Source organism: Hyperolius riggenbachi, chromosome 12 (genome assembly GCF_040937935.1).
Source record: "Hyperolius riggenbachi isolate aHypRig1 chromosome 12, aHypRig1.pri, whole genome shotgun sequence".
In the NCBI taxonomy this organism is placed as follows: domain Eukaryota; kingdom Metazoa; phylum Chordata; class Amphibia; order Anura; family Hyperoliidae; genus Hyperolius; species Hyperolius riggenbachi.
The window spans coordinates 53310447-53326777 of NC_090657.1; the positions used below are offsets into that span (position 1 = coordinate 53310447).

The 16331-nt window shown below is 46.5% G+C and overlaps 1 protein-coding gene across 4 annotated transcripts in view; it reads right to left on the minus strand.

Moving 5' to 3' along the window:
* The window catches only part of CACNA1G (calcium voltage-gated channel subunit alpha1 G), a 654443-nt gene that overhangs the window by 441918 nt on the left and 196194 nt on the right, over nt 1-16331 (minus strand). The window contains exon 3 of one of the 4 annotated variants that reach the window (XM_068263036.1): nt 12418-12471. The exons of 2 other annotated variants lie outside the window; for them this stretch is intronic. The gene's annotated coding sequence lies outside the window, so the exon portion shown is untranslated. Of the gene's footprint in view, nt 1-2072; nt 2111-12417; nt 12472-16331 lie in introns of those variants that run through there. One more of the 4 variants, XM_068263038.1, reaches the window with a different exon arrangement.

Sequence of the window (16331 nt, forward strand, 5' to 3'; positions counted from 1 at the left end):
TCCTTTAAATCGAGCTTTAACGAGACGCGTTCACAGTAGTGTAGAACAAAGAAACAGTGAGGTGGGTGCAGGGGTGACACCAGGGTTCAGTGGTGGGTGCCAGTCAGGGCAGTTCACACAGCCACAGGTAACCAGTAGATGTGCCTTCTTACTAGTGACCTGCTGCTCATCCAGGAGGAAGCAGGGACCAGAACACACAAGCGAATAGAGCCCCAGCAAGCCGACTCCTCCATGGGCGCTGAGCACTGACAGCCTGCAGGACTGCTACAGGTCGTCAGGTGTCACCACACAGTAGTGACGGGATGATGACTTGACGTTGGACGCAGGCAGCCGCAGGACGCCCAGAAGGTGATTGCGCTGGCGTTCTTTCTTCTTCCATTCGGCTGCGCGGTGCGTCAACGGCTCCCTACCGCCTAGCGGTTATGTCCTTCTGCCTACTCCCCCCTTCTTCTACTTTGTGGTCTGCACCCAGGGCGGTCAACCCACCCGCACTGCCCAAGAAGAGGCCCTGGTGCCAGTCCTGTCACCCCTGCACCCACCTCATTCCACCTGCCACTCCACCGACCAGCTGATGCACATGCGCATGTACATTTGTAGCACATTTTGATTGGCTGTAATGTTGATGGAAGCAAGTTGCTGGAGAGATATGTAAAGAGCGCACTTCTCTTACGTCAGGCTGATGTGACTGGCTAAAGTTACAGGACCCAGTACAGAAGACGGAAAAGACTGAGGACGGCGGCATGGGAGCGATCCGTGTGTATGGGGCTGGAGGAAGCCCCACGTATGTATAAAAGTAGATTTGATCAGCTCTGGTTTCCTTTAAGCACTTTTGCTCATTACGTTATTTTCACTGGAGCTCCTCCTTAGATTCACCTTGGGTACACTTTAAGAACAGTTTCAAATGAAGGTTTGTGATGCACATATGAGGAATAAACTCCACAGCACGATAGGGGTGGGTAGAGGCTGGGTGTTTATTGAGGATCAAACAATCTGCAATCAGAATAGAGGAAACCCTTTTGCTAGGACAGGTGTTCCAACAAACTAGCATACCAGAGCCGGATTTACCATAAGGCACGTGCCTATAGGCGCCTGGAGATGGAAAGGCGGCTCACTCCCCTCCCCTAGTGCCTCCCTCCCTCCTACCCTATGCAGAGTCCTAATGGGAGTGTGAACAGATCTTGTTTCAGTTTGGGGGTACCTCTAGCTACTTAATAGGGAGGATAGCTCTGGCTACCTAATACTAAGGAGCATCTGTAGCTACCTATGATGGGCAAGGGAAGTAAGGGAGAAGCTGGGACATTCAGCACACTTGCGGTGCGGTGGGTGTTTGTAGGTTCATGGAGGGCTAAGTCTAGGGTGCCAGGACATCTGTGCCTATAGGATCCAGTGATGTCAATCCACGCCTGTAGCATACATTGGCAAAAGATTATACATTTAAATCAATGTCAATACATTGTTGAAATACCATACATTTAAAGTTAAATCAACACCCCTTTGTCTGCTAGCTGGGCTAGGCTCAGGCCTAGCTTCGCTCGGACAACTCTGTATTCTAACTAAATCAAGAAATAGCTTTATTGTCAAGACCAAGACAAATGGGGGACATTAAAGGGGATGAGTCCACATGGATAGTGTACATTGCACACCAGTGCTTCGGGCTGGAAACTCAAGTTGCAAAGTTAGTGCTGCTGGTGGGTATTATGGGGTTAATTTATGTGCTGCATGGTTTTGCACATGCTCAGTAGCATTTGTATGCTGTTTTGATGGGTATGCTAAAATGATGGAACACCTGTATGGTGCAACTAACACAAAAACTTGTATAATACAATATTACATTACTCAGAAAAAAAACACCAATGCAAACACAGTACAGCAGTATCACAGCTACCAGCATTCTGCATAGCATGTGCTCATCATGTCTGCCACTTGCAATGTCCTAACAGCACTGCAGAGTATCAGAGAAGCTGTCCTGTGACTGCACTGCTCACATCTCTTCTTCTAGCATATGTGAGATCAAGGAAATGTGTAACAAGTACAGTTAGTAAAGCTAAAACTTAGAAAAATAATCATCATACCTAGAATGAGATGGAGGACACCCTTTTACTAGGGCAGTGCAACTTATAAAAGCTCCCCATCAACTAAGAAAGTACAAGTAGTTCCCCCTCCCACAGGAAGTGCAGCAGCTATGCTGGGGGAGCTGTGTGTCTTTCCTATAGAATCCCAGTATTACACACCTGGATTAAACTGAAATTAGATACTATACATTATTGTTTAGTAGGGATGATCAATGATATGTGAAATACTTCTGAGTTTATGCAAATGTATGTACATTTTTATGCAAGTATATGCAGCTTAAAAAATGGACCAATCAAGTCCCACCGAGGTTTAAATTGATTATCCATTTTCAAGCTCCATATATTTGCATAAAAATGTATATAAATTTGCATACACTTGGAAATATTTGCATATCATTGATCATCCCTATTTTTTACTTTAGACCAGTCGGATTCCTGATTTAGGCCTCTTTCACAGTAGGACGTTGCGTTTCAGTGTGACGTTAAGGTCGTACAACGTGGCACTAACACAACGCATATAGACTTTAGCTTGGATGTTTTCTTTATGCGTCTCTTGGTGTGCCGTTTTTGTTGCACAGTGATGGAACGAAAAATGCGCATGCGTTACATAAAGAAAAAACACATTACTGAGCATGTGCAACACAAATAACGCAGCAGATTCATTGCTAAACGCACAGCATGCAGCACTTTCCAATAACGTTACACGCACACCTCCCAACATTTTGAAATGAGAAAACGGGACACTTAGGCCACAACCCCAACCACACCACTGACACGCATACAGTATGGCCTTTAAATAAAAAAAATAGATGATTTACCCTGCCCGTTGGTGAGGAGGAGGGTGATGGTGCCCATAGGTGGGTAGGAGGGTCTGGATGCCCGTGGGTGGGGAGGAGGGTGATGGTGCCAGTGGGTGGGTAAGAGGGTGATGGTGCCCGTGGGTGAGGAGGAGAGTGATGGTGCCCGTGGGTGGGTAGGAGGGTCTAGGTGCCCGTGGGTGAGGAGGAGGGTGCCCCTGGAGAGGAGGGGAAAAAATTATCGAGGTCCCAGCCGCGCGTATATGGTGTGTGGGATGCTGGACCGGCATACCCTCCCTCCGAATGTGCCCCTGTGTTCCCCTATTTGCAGAGTAAAGAGCGCAGCGGAGTGGGCTGTAATCTTACCATTCATCCTCGCGTACGGGCATCTGGCTCTTCTCTTCTTCCTGTGACGTCACAGGAAGTAGAGGGAAGCCAGATGGACGCCAGGATGGATGGTAAGATTACAGCCCGCTCCGCTGCACTCTTTACTCTGCAAATGGGGGGACACATTCGGAGGGAGGGAGGGAGAATATGCTGGCGCCTCGATCATTTTTTCACATCTGACCCCCCAGCCAGCCGGGACACTGGGGGGTCATAACGGGATAGCGGGAGAGCCCCCCCAAATCGGGTCAGTCCCGACGAAAACAGGACAGTTGGGGACTATGTACACGTTACACACAAACGCAACGTGTGCACTGTGAATGTCGCACAGATTTAGTATTGCTGTGCGTTAGTCTGCGTTGAAACATTTTTTAACGTGCGACTTTAACGTCACACAGTGAAAGAGACCTTAATTTTATCGTGTGAAATCTGATTGGTGGATCTGGTTATTGCTGCACTTCTGCAGTTTTCTTTGCTCTTGTCTGATATATCAGGGTTGAATTGATGTTTCCACCGCCCAATGCTTGCCAACGTCAGTGCAGACCAGAAATCTGTATCTCATCCCTGGTCTCTATGAGCCGGCTTTGCTTTGCCATCTCCAGGCTGGGACACCATAAATTATTTTGAAATAAAGCTTCCCATTAAGAAAAGATGGGTTCATTACAAAAGCCTGCAGCCAGCGCTCCATTCCTCCTGTGTAACACCAGTGTCCAGCGCTGGCAGCACTGACGTTAATTGCCAGCAAAATGATATTTCCAGAGTTAAGAAGATTGGGACCATTTGTCACTTCACATGGATGAGCTATGGGTTGGGTCAGTGAGGGGGGGAGAGAGAAGAGGACCTGATATGCAAAACCTCGTTAAAACCCGGCTAACAGAATACTTGGCGGCAGGTGTTAAGAATAATGTTTAAAGCGGACCTGAACTCAGAACTTCCTCTCTGCTCTAAAAGATAAGCGACAGCATAATAACCTGTAAAGAAAAAACATTTCTTTGTCGCAGCTGTAAATCTGCAGTGTGTCTACTTCCTGCTTTCATGGAAGCAGACATAGGGTTAACATCCTGTGTTTACAAATTAGCTGCTCTGCCATGGCAGAGGAGATTCCTGAGCTGACACCACTGAGAGATCAAATTACACTTGTGATTAGTCGTAGATGAAGGGGAATTAGACAGGCTAAGCTTTCTAAATACATACAGGGTGCATTTGTCTCTGTTTTCCTTCTGTATCCTGCAAGAGTGCAGGTCCACTTGAAAAAAAATCATGCCTTGTCACTCTTGTAGTTACATATGCATGGTTGAAAAAATACATCTGTCCATCAAGTCCAACTTACGCAGTTCTTGAAATACAGCCTGTGTGCGGAACCTTCTTCTTGACCATTTGATACTTTGCCACAAGAGTCCAGCACTGGCACACACCCACGACTGGTGTGTGATCCTTTCAATTGGCCCCTGCAGAGTAGGGCACAGTGGTGTGCCTTGTGAGTGACTCTCACCTGATGCCGATGTGTCTATGCTCCTGAGCAGGCAGTGGGCTGCTCTCTGCCCACCCGATCTCTGCATGTTGCGTGTATTTAAAGTGGATCCGAGATAAACTTTTACTCATTGCATAATTGTGTTCCTTTTATATAGTTTATAGGGCATTCCTTAAGCCAAATACTTTTTTGTTTTGTTTTAATACTCTAATTCCCTATAAACTAAACAAGCCTCGCCCACAGCTTTTTAGAGTGCCTTGGCACTGTAGCAAGGGCTTATGAAAGCTCAGTCTGGGCAGGAGGAGGGGGAGGTTACTAGCCATTGATTTCAGAGGCAGAGGGGAGGAGGGAGGAGGTGCGGGGAGTGAATTTACACACAGGCAAGCTGATAGCATCTCCAGCCCTCAGCCTGTGACAATGTGACAAACAGAACATGGCTGCCCTCAAGTCACAGGAAGAAGTAATCATATACTGTTGAAGCTGTTCGCAGCTAGATTTGCTGTGTAAACTATCTAAACTTTAGATGAGATATATAGGAAAGTTACTTGTTATAGTTTTTCATCTCGAATCCGCTTTAAAGCATATGCAGGAAACAGGAAGTAGAGCGAGCGTCCCGCTGCTGAGGAGTATGGATGCATTGGGATCAGGTGAGATTCACTCACAAGCCACAACATTGCACCCTACTCTGCAGGGAGACACAAGAGGTGGTCCCATAGAGAGGGTGGGAGGAATAATATCGGCCCCCTGGGGCACCACTAAACCATTTGGGGTCTAGTACTATTTGACTAGCAATTTGGGGGCAGGAGGACAGGAGTGGGGTATCACAAGACCACCAGGGAAGCCACATGGGGGGGTACCACTAGACCACTGGGCGTGTCAAATGGGGGTAACCAATAGCATGCCACCCCCTAAAAACAATCAGGGGCGTAACTAGAAATCACTGCCCCCCCCCTGCAAAACTTTGGATGGCGCCCCCTTCCCCCCTTGCTTTCTGCACAGGCAAACTGAACACAGCACTTGGAGAGGGGTAGAGAGGTTGGGGGTAGAGCAGCGCTGTACACAAGAAGACCCTGCTGAACACTGAATAGGGACTGTCTACAAATCTTTGTGTGCAAATCTTTATACGATTCCTTATTAATGGCTGAGCAGATGCAGTCAATAGAATAATTGTGCAGAGAGCAGAAAGCTTTTTCTCTCCTTGTGCTTAATTGTCAGTCTCTCATGACAGGGAAAAGAAAAGTCTCCCCCTAAGGCCCCCACTGTGGCTTCTGGGCCCCCTGCAGCTGCATCACTTGCAGGGGCTATTTTTACGCCCCTGAAAACAATTGTTTGATGGGGTGTGACTGTAAAAAAAAAAACCTAGGTATGCCACTTGGCAACCCCCTGCTAAAGTAGGATCCACTACCACGCAAGGGATACATTGTCGCCTTTGGTGAGCTAATGCGCTAATCACAACCAAACATCCTGTCTTTGCAGCAGAAGTATGTTTACAGTCCCTGTTTTTATAGAGTCCCTGTCTTAGTGCAGATTTTAGCTTTTCAGCTTACACTGTGTATAATTAGTCCCTGTTTTTGAGCAGAAGCAAACAGAAAGTTGATGTCTTACCATCCCTGTTTTTGTGCAATGATGATTGTCAGCTACAATGCGGCGGAGTGTAGAGGGTTAACTTTATTTGCAGTGCTGAATCCCATGGTCACCCACTACCCACCCCCTGCAGTCAGGTATATAATTGCTTAATGGTGTGAGCACAGGCTATTTTCTCCCTTGCCTGAGCATTTGACCATGCTGTGCCCCAGTAGTGTAAACAATCTCTTGGGAGGGGACCTGCAAAGGCAGAAATAACCCTTTAGCATCTACAGCAGCTTTTAATGCTTCCTCAGTAACATCAGCTCAGCTATTCATTTCTGGAATCAGCAGATTCCACAGCTCTGACCAGCAAGCTAAGAGGACACAGCGGATTAGTAAAACAACGTTATTTACTTATGCAGAGCGCAGCAGGGATTGGCTCCTGCAGAAGCCAGAACCTGCTAGTTCAGGTTTGCTTTAAGCCGCGCTGCCCTCAGAAACCAAGTTCATTCACATAACTTGTTAACTTTTAACGCTGCAGCTTCAGCGGCTTATTAATATTGCAGCGCAAGAAGAGGTTCGGCTTTGCCGTGTCGCCATAGCAACCATCTATTCTCTTCCTCATCAATGATAACGGCTGAGCTTAAGCCGTCAGCGCATCAGAACTCTTCCAGGCTTATTCCAGGGGTGCCGGTGGTATAAATGACGTTTCATGAAAAAAAAGGAGTCATGGCATAGTGTCCTACTGCGGCATTCTTTAATTCATTAATGTACAAAAACGATCATGCATGAGAATGTATCTAGACAATACGAGGCTCCCTAAAATATAAAACAGCTAAAATATATAAATATTAGAATGTAATTAATGTAGGTAACTGGCCACCTACATCTAGGGACAACACAAGGGGGGGTTGGTTGGGACAATTTTATTGTTAGGCGCTAAGCAACGCATTTCATGGCCATAGCCACTTCCACAGGGCGTTGCCAGTGATGGATCCTATAAACCCATTACAAGCTTCAAAGGAAGAACAGAACTTGGGTTGTACATTCTTGGAATGCTTTGATCTCTCTCTACTAGCAGAATATATAGGAACTGAACTCAGTAGTCCTCTGCTATTGTCTCACGCTGCCTCCTAGTGACAAGTGGCTAATACACATTACAGCAATACTAATTAGTAGCAAGGAAATGTAACAAGCAGTAAAAAATGTGGTAAAATAAATTGGTCCGGAGGCCAGTGTGGGTGCCCCATGAAAGCATGTTTTGCAAATGTTCTCTTTGTTTTTATGTGCTGAGACTGGCACAGATATTCTGCTCCCAACAGCAGAATCCCAGGGTGGTGTGTCATAGTTTGTTGACTACCCTCATATGCGAAGAAGAGTCAGGGCCGGCGCTACCATAGAGGCAAAGGAGGCAAATGCCCCAGGGCCCCAGAGCCTGTAGGGGCCCCCAGTGGCTACAAGAGGAAAAAAATTCAAAAAGACCTTATAGTTTTTGAGAAAATCGATTTTAAAGTTTCAAAGGAAAAAAATACACATTTAAAAACCCGCCGAATTTAACGGTTAATAGCAAATCCACCCTAAATGCGAGAAACCCTAAATTTGCAGGATATGTTAAGGAGGTCATTGGAAATAAGAGAAAAAAACAATTTTTCAAAAAGACCTTATAGTTTTTGAGAAAATCGATTTCAAAGTTTCAAAGGAAAAAAGTATACTTTTAAATGCGGTAAATGTCACTTTTAGTAGCAAACCTAACGGTAGTGTAATTTTACATGCATCAAAAGAAAGCGCAATGAATTTCCTGACAGGGTTTCCGGGGGGTCCATACTCAGTATGTATGGACTTCCTGGAAACCCCTCCGCAGCCTCAGCGTTTTGGCCAGGGATCGCTATACAGCCGCAATATAGCTGTATAGAGATCCTTGGCATTTTTTCCTATTTTCACAATTTTTTTTTTATGTTTAGAGTGTGGGAATTTTTTTTTTTTAATTATGTGGGGTCCCCCCTCCTGAAACTTTTTAACCCCTTGTCCCCCATGCAAGCTGGGACAGCCAGAATGTGGAGCTCCGACCGATTGGGGCTTCACACCCTGACTCCGACTATACTTGCTGCAAAAATGGTCTCTTAATGCCGATTTTTGTTCCGGGGTATCTGTTGGGGGCCACCCAGGTTTATTTTGCCCTGGGGCCTCATTGTTGCTAAAACCGGCCCTGAGAAGAGTTGCAAGGCTTCCTTCTCTGTGCAACTCATACAGGAAGAGGAAAGTTTCTGGGCGGTCCGTACTTTGTTGGGTACACTGAAGGTGTACTGATTTACAAAAAAAAAAAAATTAAAAATGGAATTTGAGTTGTCAAGCAGTTGTAAATATACATAGCTGACTATAGTATAAACTAAAATTATATATATAGTTAGCAAATGCTTATAGCTAACTACTCTTAACCGATGCCTGGGCATGGCACAGGCTGTGCTGTCACATGGAGAAGTGGGGCGGGACCAACATACATCTGGTGATGACAGGGCTGGTTCGTTCATGAAGCAAGGTGAAAAATTTGCATCAGGCACAGAGATTACAGGGGCAGCATTTTTGTACTGTGTGTTTACACTAACAGCAGGTAGTCAGAGTAGGAGGAGAAGCAAGAGGAGAGGGAGGTGAATAGATCATCATTGGGGAAATGCAGCTTGTTGTGCTGTGTGAGGAGTCTGACAGTGCGTGAGGAGTGGGAATGCAGGAGAGCAGACTCACAGCCAGCCAGCGTACTATTGTGTTGAGCTGCAGCATGTCATGTGAGAACATTAAATAAAGCAGAGTAAATTGTTGGGTGCTGTGCAATCATTACAAATCGAGGGGGGGGGGGCAGCCTCAGAAGTTTGCCTCAAGCAGCAAAAAGTCTAGAACCGGCCCTGAGAACTGATGACATCTCTATGCGGTTTGGCATATCCACGCCTTCATCAGGTGACCTGCACAATACTGTAGGCAATGAGTGCTGTACAGACATGTTGCTGGTATTCCCACAGTGCTGCCGCTTAGAGATCCACCATGCCAGATCTGGAAACAATCTCAGGAGACTCCTGTACAGATGCCAGATTCTAGGCCAAGGTGGCTCCAAACGTCCATCTAGGCTGAGTTCCATGTAATGTGCCTATAAAGCTACAGGAGGATGTGGTTAGGAGAGAGGGAGGAAGCTGGAGCAGACATAGGCGGTCGTTAGAACAAACAGAAGTTAACACAATAGACTCAGTCAGATATTTTATTTCCTTAACTCTTTTACTAGACGACCTACTTCAGCTATTACCAGGAGCCGCTTCCAGAATTGGCGTCCTTGAACTCCCCTGGAAGGAACGTTCATTTAATTTATTTATTCCACCTTAAATCAACCAACTGACGGCTTTAAATTTAAGGTGATGAATTGCTGGGAGAGAGATTTAACATTCGCTATGTCTGCGGCAACTCGGAAACACGGAAACTTTATTCCTTCCTAACTAAAGGCAACGCTTTTTTCCTATAACGAAACTTCACAGAAACTCATCAGACACCAGAACTTGCACACCAGTTTGGCAATTAAATTTCCAACAAATGTTTCAGGGCAGGGGCGCAACTATAAGGGCCCTTTTCCACTAGCGGCGTTTGCGATGCTGAATCGCAAAATCACAAACCGCTAGTGATTTTTTAAATCGCTACGGTTTGCTAAATAACATAGGAATCGCGGTAGGTTATTTCCACTACCGCGATTCGTTTTTGGCTCAAATGCGATCGCGCTGCGGAGCGATATTTGCCGCGATTTTGCTATGCACACTACAGCATAGCAAAATCGTGAACGCAATCGCCGGAACTTTCCTGCATTTTGCGATTCAGCAATCGCTAGCGTTCAGCGTGAACGCTAGCGATTGCTAGTGGAAAAGGGCCCTTAATCATGGGGTCCCCCTGTGAAACTTTGGATGGGGCCCCCTCCCCCAAAACAGAAATTGGAAAGGCAGTCCAGGCAGGATATTTAAAAAAAAAATACAATATAGGCAGCCAGGTATAGGTTTCCCTAGAATAGGTAGCCTGGTATAGATGCCCCCAGGATAGGTAGCCTGGTACAGGTGCCTGCAGTATAGGCAGCCTGGTATAGGTGTCCGCAGTATAGGTAGCCAGGTATAGTTGCCCACCGTATAGGTAGCCTGGTACAGGTGCCCCCAGTATAGATAGCTAGGTATAGGTGGCAACTTAACTTCAGCCATTGACTCAGTGGCTCCCTCCTCCAAGCTCTACTGACACCGGGCCCTTCGACAACCTTGGCTTAAGAAGGAGATCAAAGTACTGAAACGCCACTCCCAGATAGCTGAACAGCGCTAGCGAAAAAATTATTTGCCTGAGAATTTCCACAGTTACAAAGAGGCTTTACATACACTGGCCCTCACAGCAGCCAAACATTCATACTTCTCCTCTCACTAATCTCCTCACAGTCAAAAAACCCTAAACTACCCTTTGCTACATTCAACTCACTCATCCGGCCCCCACCTCCACCTCCCACTCCCTGCATCTCAACTTAGGATTTTGTCTACTTCTTTCGTGATAAAATCACCAACATCCAACAAAGCTTTAACCAACAGCCTCCTCTTTCCTTACATAGCCCAAACCTTACATTCTCCCTAACAACCTTCTCACCACTATCTGAACTCACTGTCTCCTCTTTCATCTCTAAAACACATCCCACTACATGCCCCCTTGACTCCATGCCCTCTCACCTCATTACTCCCTTATTCTCTACCATCTCACCTGCCTTAAACTCCCTCTTCAACCTTTCTCTCGCCAAAGGCATCATTCCATCCTCACTCACACAAACCCTTATAATGCCTATATTAAAAAAAACTTCTCTTGACTCCTCTTCGCTGCCTAACTACCGACCTATTTGTCTCCTCGCCTTCTCTTCCAAACTACTTGAACTATACAGACGTAGTCCGTCACCTCACTGCTAATTCTCTGTTTGATGACCTCCAATCTGAATTTCACCCCAGCCACTCAACTGAAACTACCCCACTTAAAGTAACCAATGACCTGGCAACTGCTAAATCTAAAGGCATCTACTCTATTCTTATCCTCCTAGACCTCTATTCCGCTTTTGACACAGTGAACCACCCTCTACTTCTCCAAATCCTCTCATCCATGGGCATTCAGGGTCTTGCTCTCTCCTGGCTTTCCTCCCACCTCTCAGATAGGATCTTCAGAGTTGCCCACTCCGGCACCACCTTCTCTCCACCTCCCCTCCCTGCTGGAGTTCCCCAAGGTTCAGTGCTCGGACCTCGGCTCTGCTGGAGTTCCCCAAGGTTCAGTGCTCGGACCTCGGCTTTTCTCTATCTACTCATATGGTCTTGGTCAGCACATTAGTTTCTTTGGCTTCCAATATCACCTATATACGCTGACGACACCCAGATCTACATTTCAGCACTCGACTTTGATACCTTAACAGCTCGTGCCCCTGACTGAATGCAATCGCCTCCTTCATGTCCTCCCGTTTTATAAAACTCAATATGGACAAGAATTAAATGGTAATCTTCCCACCTCACAATTCAAAGCCACAGCCTGACAACACTATTTCTGTTGATGGCACTTCCATAACACCTTTCCCCCAGGCTCGCTGTCTAGGTGTAGTTCTGGAAAATCTGTTCCCCTGGGTAACCTCCTCCTCAGGCCTGGCTCTGCCTGGGTCACTGGTGCTCAATTCTCCCGTGAGTCACCACTCCACACACAGCACAATTTTCATCAATAAGGAGACGGCACTCAACTGGCTTCCAAACTTGCGTTTATCAAATCATTTAGCAGTTACATGACATGTTTCGGGGACATCCCCTTCATCAGGTGTACATGCTTACAATGGCTCACAGTGTTTAAATAGATAACCCAATAACCACACCCTTCATTGCCCCACCTCTTCCTTAATCAGCTGACAATCCTAACTGATCATTAACCCTTAAGTGACAATCTTATTTACAAATCTCCATTCGGGAAAATACAGGGCACTACATAGATGTCTACCCATTGAACCTGACTACATATCACGTACACTAAATTTCGTAGGTAACTACCTAATCAGTAAATACAACCACATTATAGTTTCAGTGTCCTTTTATCTCTTTCTCCTTTCTCTTACCACCCTCCAACCGATATCCCCTGAGTGTCCGATGGAGCAATCTCCCATCAGGATCTGAGGAAAAGGGGGGAGAAATAACGTATACATGAATTTATCACATTTTACTATAGGAAGCATTTAAAGGGAAGGTTCAGGGACAGTTGAAAAAAAATAAAAATCCGAATCCACTTACCTGGGGCTTCCTCCAGCCCGTGGCAGGCAGGAGGTGCCCTCGGCGCCGTTCCGCAGGCTCCCGGTGGTCTCCGGTGGCCGACCCGACCTGGCCAGGCCGGCGGCCAGGTCGGGCCTCTTCTGCGCTCCATTGTGCGTTCCACGCCGGTGCGCTGACGTCATCGGACGTCCTCCGGGCTGTACTGCGCAGGCTCAGTAGTTCTGAGCCTGCGCAGTACAGCCCGGAGGACGTCCGATGACGTCAGCGCGCCGGCGTGGAATGCACAATGGAGAACAGAAGAGGCCCGACCTGGCCGCCGGCCTGGCCAGGTCGGGTCGGCCACCGGAGACCGTCGGGAGCCTGCGGAGCGGCGCCGAGGGCACCTCCTGCCTGCCACGGGCTGGAGGAAGCCCCAGGTAAGTGGATTCGGATTTTTATTTTTTTTCAACTGTCCCTGAACCTTCCCTTTAAGGCTAAACATTTCATTCATCCTCTTAGGGGCAATCATATCTAATCTACGCATCTACCTTGCCTCCTCCTGTAACAAGATCTTTTCTCTATCTCCCCCTCTATGGAGAGGTGGGACGTGATCCAGGACCAACCAGCGAAGTTGCGACACCCCATGCCCACGATCAAAAAAATGTCTGGCCACTGGGGTGTCGCAAGCCTTCACCCCCCGGTTTAAAGCCACGGATGCATCCTCTGTGTTCCTGTATTCTCACTTTCACTGGTCTGGTGGTTTCACCCACATATAACATCCCACAGGGACATTTGAGGGCATACACCACAAATTCACTTTTACAACTGTATATTGACTTTATCTCAATCTTACTCCCAGTATGCGGATGCTCGACATGAGTACCTTTCATTATTGAATCACAGCATTTACACTCCATACAAGGAAAGGTCCCTCTTTTCTTTGTCATATTTTTAACCTCTCTAGTTTGGGCTGACAAATCTACCCTACTCACTCTATCCCTGATGGTTTTACCTCTCCGATAGGAGAACAGAGGTGGCTCTTCAAATAATTCACCAAACACGGGGTCATGTTGAAGTATAGACCAATACTTCTTCACCACCCCTTTAACCATACTTGACTGCTTACAATAGGTCTGGACAAATGGGATCTGGTTAGTATGGGTACCTCTCCTCTCACCACTCCCACTGAGCAAGGATTCTCTAGATTTTTCAGCCACCTCTTTCTCCACTTTCTCCAATTCCTGGATCCGATACCCCTTTTCCTCAAATTTAAGTGTGATCCTATCAGCGGTCTTTTTGTATCCCTCTTCAGTGGAGGCAATCCTCCTTGCCCTTAAAGAGAATCTGTATTGTTAAAATCGCACAAAAGTAAACATACCAGTGCGTTAGGGGACATCTCCTACTCCTCTTACCCTCTGTCACAATTTCGCCGCTCCTCGCCGCATTAAAAGTGGTTAAAAACAGTTTTAAAAAGTTTGTTTATAAACAAACAAAATGGCCACCAAAACAGGAAGTAGGTTGATGTACAGTATGTCCACACATAGAAAATACATCCATACACAAGCAGGCTGTATACAGCCTTCCTTTTGAATCTCAAGAGATAATTTGTGTGTTTCTTTCCCCCTGCAGTTCTCATGCACTGAAGTTTCAGGCTGCTCGTTTCTTCCTGCAAACAGCTTTGCCCTTATGCAATTCCTCAGTATGTGAAAGCCCAGCCAGCTCAGAGGACCATTTATCCAGCTTGTAAAAGATAAGAGAGCAGAGAGAAGCTGCCCTAATCTAAATAATACACAGGCAGTGTGCATAGAGGGGCCTGGAAGGGGGAGTTCATAGCAGAACCACAACACTGAAAAACTTGGCAGCCTTCCAGACACAGGCCGACAAGTCTGACAGGGGAAAGATACATTAATTTATTACAGAGACTGTGATAGTAGAAATTGCTGCAGTAAGCCAGAACACATTAGAATAGCTTTTGAAACTTGTAGGATGATAAAAAACAGGATGCAATTTTTGTTACGGAGTCTCTTTAAGAACTGTCCTTTCGGAATGCCCCTAGCCACTGCCGTATTGTGAAAAAGTCTAAAAGCAGTCAAGTATGGTTAAAGGGGTGGTGAAGAAGTATTGGTCTATACTTCAACATGACCCCATGTTTGGTGAATTATTTGAAGAGCCACCTCTGTTCTCCTATCGGAGAGGTAAAACCATCAGGGATAGAGTGAGTAGGGTAGATTTGTCAGCCAAAACTAGAGCGGTTAAAAATATGACAAAGTCAATATACAGTTGTAAAAGTGAATTTGTGGTGTATGCCCTCAAATGTCCCTGTGGGATGTTATATGTGGGTGAAACCACCAGACCAGTGAAAGTGAGAATACAGGAACACAGAGGATGCATCCGTGGCTTTAAGCCGGGGGGTGAAGGCTTGCGACACTCCAGTGGCCAGACATTTTTTTGATCGTGGGCATGGGGTGTCGCAACTTCGCTGGTTGGTCCTGGATCACGTCCCACCTCTCCATAGAGGGGGAGATAGAGAAAAGATCTTGTTACAGAAGGAGGCAAGGTGGATGCGTAGATTAGATACGAATGCCCCTAAGGGGATGAATGAAATGTTTAGCCTTAAATGCTTCCTATAGTAAAATGTGATAAATTCATGTATACGTTATTTCTCCCCCCTTTTCCTCAGATCCTGATGGGAGATTGCTCCATCGGACACTCAGGGGATATCGGTTGGAGGGTGGTAAGAGAAAGGAGAAAGAGATAAAAGGACACTGTTACTATAATGTGGTTGTATTTACTGATTAGGTAGTTACCTACGAAATTTAGTGTACGTGATATGTAGTCAGGTTCAATAGGTAGACATCTATGTAGTGCCCTGTATTTTCCCGAATGGCGATTTGTAAATAAGATTGTCACTTAAGGGTTAATAATCAGTTAGGATTGTCAGCTGATTAAGGAAGAGGTGGGACAATGCAGGGTGTGGTTATTGGGTTATCTATTTAAACACTGTGAACCATTGTAAGCATGTACACCTGATGAAGGGGATGTCCCCGAAACATGTCATGTAACTGCTAAATGATTTGATAAATGCAAGTTTGAAAGCCAGTTGAGTGCCGTCTCCTTATTGATGATAGGTGTAGTTCTGGACTCAGGTCTCTCATTCAAACCACACATTGACAAACTATCTTCCTCTTGCCGCCTCTACCTAAAAATCATCTCCCACATCCGTTCTCTTCTCACACAGGACACTACCAAAATTCTGGTGCATACCCTGGCCTGAATATTTTATGACTAGACTATTGCAACTCTCTGCTCTGCAGCCTCCCTGCCAACCGTTTAGCCTTGTTACAGTCTATCATGAACTCCAGCCCTATCCCCCTCTGTCAGTCCCTCCACTGGCTGCCAGTCACATCTCATCCACCTCTCCTCCTGCTTCTCCAGTCCAATCCCCCTGTCAGTCCCTTCACTGGCTGCCAATCACATCTCATCCACCTCTCCTCCCGCTTCTCCAGTCCAATCCCCCTGTCAGTCCCTTCACTGGCTGCCAATCACATCTCATCCACCTCTCCTCCCGCTTCTCCAGCCCAATCCCCCTCTGTCACTCCCTTCACTGGCTGCCAATCACATCTCATCCACCTCTCCTCCCGCTTCTCCAGCCCTATCCCCCTCTGTCACTCCCTTCACTGGCTGCCAATCACATCTCATCCACCTCTCCTCCCGCTTCTCCAGTCCAATCCCCCTGTCAGTCCCTTCACTGGCTGCCAATCACATCTCATCCACCTCTCCTCCC